The sequence below is a fragment of the Euphorbia lathyris genome, chromosome 8 (assembly GCF_963576675.1).
Source record: "Euphorbia lathyris chromosome 8, ddEupLath1.1, whole genome shotgun sequence".
Taxonomy (NCBI): Eukaryota; Viridiplantae; Streptophyta; class Magnoliopsida; order Malpighiales; family Euphorbiaceae; genus Euphorbia; species Euphorbia lathyris.
Genome location: NC_088917.1, coordinates 16,676,103 through 16,680,050, shown reverse-complemented (window position 1 = coordinate 16,680,050; position 3,948 = coordinate 16,676,103).

The following is a 3,948-nucleotide window of genomic DNA, read 5'->3' as shown; positions in this document are numbered from 1 at the left end:
CTTTTTGACAAGCCATGTCACCTTTATTTCAGCACCAAGCTGATTTCGTCCTTGATTGGTTTAATTCCGAATTGCTCCCTTCTTTTTGCTATTTTACTCCATAATTTAATGACCCACATGTGCCTTATCCTCTATCTTTACCATCGTACCCTTAAGTTTATTATATACATTTAGTTATAGGTGTTTACCCTTTATGTAATTCATCAATTAGGTTTGAGATGTTATAAATGCATCTCCTTCTTTTTATAATGGTTACTTTCCATTAATATATTTTTCATTATCTTCTTCATGAAGATTTTGTTTGTATTGATTGAGTCAAGGTTTGAGATTTGACTCCATTGTTTTGTTCTTTGTGAAACACCGCACCGATTGATAACTTGTGAAAAAATCGTTGATCGGAGCCCTTCCATGTGAGGCGCCGTTGGGATCGGCCGGGGACACTCCGATGCCTAAGTCAGTAATATATTCTTAAGAGAATAATCTGTAATCACAGAGTAGGGTAAGAATATTGTGTGTGTACCTTTGAACCCAGGAAGTTGGTGTATTTATATGCAATTCTGTAACAATCGCATTAATCCCTTTTATTGTCCTTGAATGTGGGTTTTGATGTTACTTTAGTTATACTTGAGGGTTTCAGTATTAATTGAGTTGTTAGTATCATCAATGTTGGGGGTCTTCCTTGATAATGATTCAGAGACCCCTGCATTAATCCTCCATTAATTATCATTAATTCCATATTATTCATGCATAAATCCCACTTTTATAGGAAATAATGGTTTGCCATTATTTCTATTAATTTTCCCTTTATTCCTCATTCTAGAATAATTTGGGTTGTTATCAAGGTTCACTATTATTGTTATTATTATTATAAAAAACTGAATTCAATTAATTCATAACAGAAATGATAAGGGAGAAACATGTTACCATATTAACCAGGCTTTTGTTAATACCATTTATGGAATGTCTACTCATACATAGCAGTGGCTACCAACAATAAGGTAAAAAAATTTGTCACTTTGCCCATTTTTGTAGCTGTACATTTAGCAGGAAGTTACTCTCTCAGTTCAACATGATTATATAAACACCTTAGTATACTCTGTAACCTCAATTATCTCTGGCATAATTCTTCTTTGAATTTCTGTGTAGCATAATTCTTCTTTAAGTTTCTGGTTAGCATAACTCTTCTGTAAGTTCAATGGCTTCTATTACGTCAGAAGAGCTTCACGCCTTTCACGCAATGGATAGAGAGGTCTTCTCTCGAATGGTGTTTCATTGGATTCGAGATCCAGCAGAGTCGCTACTAGTCATGGCCATATGGCTATGGCTCGAAGCAAATGGCTTTAAAAACATTGTTATGAAGCTCATCGGCCTCTCAAATGTTTTGCTCAAGGCCATTGCAGACGAAGCTATTTTATGTCTGAAATGTCTTGATGCAAACACAGTACCTTTATAATTGTCAGCGGAAATCCCTCTCACTGCTATGATAGTGGAGAACGAAATTTCTTTAGAAATGTTCCGCCTTAACAAGTTTTCGGCGATCACTAGAGTCAAGAATTTACTTAACTCTGTGTGTTATAGGATTTTCACTGACATATTGATGAGGACATCTCCAACATCAGACCGAAGGATATAACTGATTTCCCCGAGGCTAGCGACACGGCCCAAGGAAACACGAAGACGGCTGAAAATGTAGGTGAGACGCCGTGTTAGTAGGTGACACGTCGTGTCAGCAGGTGACATGTCGTGTCACCTTTGAGCAAAGTCTCTGCTTAAAATAATTCGGTTGACACACCGTGTCACCTTTTTGACAAGCCATGTCACCTTTATTTCAGCACCAAGCTGATTTCGTCCTTGATTGGTTTAATTCCGAATTGGTCCCTGCTTTTTGCTATTTTACTTCATAATTTAATGACCCACATGTGCCTTATCCTCTATCTTTACCATCGTACCCTTAAGTTTATTATATACATTTAGTTATAGGTGTTTACCCTGTATGTAATTCATCAATTAGGTTTGAGGTGTTATAAATGCATCTCCTTCTTTTTATAATGGTAACTTTCCATTAATATATTTTTCATTATCTTCTTCATGAAGATTTTGTTTGTAATGATTGAGTCAAGGTTTGAGATTTGACTCCATTGTTTTGTTCTTTGTGAAACTCCGCAGACATTCTATGTTTTTTTGTGTAAATCCTATTAATCTTAGGATTCCACGATCACCGCACCGATTGATAACTTGTGAAAAAATCCTTGATCGGAGCCCTTCCATGTGAGGCGCCGTTGGGATCGGCCGGGGACACTTCGATGCCTAAGTCAGTAATATTCTTGAGAGAATAATCTATAATCACAGAGTAGGGTTAGAATATTGTGTGTGTACCTTTGATCACATGAAGCTGGTGTATTTATATGCAATTCTGTAACAATCGCATTAATCCCTTTTATTGTCCTTGAATGTGGGTTTTGATGTTACTTTAGTTATACTTGAGGGTTTCAGTATTAATTGAGTTGTTAGTATCATCAATGTTGGGGGTCCTCCTTGATAATGATTCAGAGACCCCTGCATTAATCCTCCATTAATTATCATTAATTCCATATTATTCATGCATAAATCCCACTTTTATAGGAAATAATGGTTTGCCATTATTTCTATTAATTTTCCCTTTATTCCTCATTCTAGAATAATTTGGGTTGTTATCAAGGTTCACTATTATTGTTATTATTATTATAAAAAACTGAATTCAATTAATTCATAACAGAAATGATAAGGGAGAAACATGTTACCATATTAACCAGGCTTTTGTTAATACCATTTATGGAATGTCTACTCATACATAGCAGTGGCTACCAACAATAAGGTAAAAATTTTTGTCAGTTTACCCATTTTTGCAGCTGTACATTTAGCAGGAAGTTACTCTCTCAGTTCAACATGATTATATAAACACCTTAGTATACTATGTAACCTCAATTATCTCTGGCATAATTCTTCTTTGAATTTTTGGGTAGCATAATTCTTCTTTAAGTTACTGGTTAGCATAACTCTTCTGTAAGTTCAATGGCTTCAATTACGTCAGAAGAGCTTCACGCCTTTCACGCAATGGATAGAGAGGTCTTCTCTCGAATGGTGTTTCATTGGATTCGAGATCCAGCAGAGTCGCTACTAGTCGTGGCCATATGGCTATGGCTCAAAGCAAATGGCTATAAAAACATTGTTATGAAGCTCATCGGCCTCTCAAATGTTTTGCTCAATGCCATTGCAGACGAAGCTATTTTATGTCTGAAATGTCTTGATGCAAACACAATACCTTTATAATTGTCAGCGGAAATCCCTCTCACTGCTATGATAGTGGAGAACGAAATTTCTTTAGAAATGTTAGGCCTTAACAAGTTTTCGGCGATCACTAGAGTCAAGAATTTACTTAACTCTGTGTGTTATAGGATTTTCACTGACATATTGATGAGGACATCTCCAACATCGGACCGAAGGATATAACTGATTTCCCCGAGGCTAGCGACACGGCCCAAGGAAACACGAAGACTGCTGAAAATGTAGGTGAGACGCCGTGTTAGTAGGTGACACGTCGTGTCAAGTGACATGTCGTGTGACCTTTGAGCAAAGTCTCTGCTTAAAATAATTCGGTTGACACACCGTGTCACCTTTTTGACAAGCCATGTCACCTTTATTTCAGCACCAAGCTGATTTCGTCCTTGATTGGTTTAATTCTGAATTGGTCCCTGCTTTTTGCTATTTTACTCCATAATTTAATGACCCACATGTGCCTTATCCTCTATCTTTACCATCGTACCCTTAAGTTTATTATATACATTTAGTTATAGGTGTTTACCCTTTATGTAATTCATCAATTAGGTTTGAGGTGTTATAAATGCATCTCCTTGTTTTTATAATGGTAACTTTCCATTAATATATTTTTCATTATCTTCTTCATGAAGA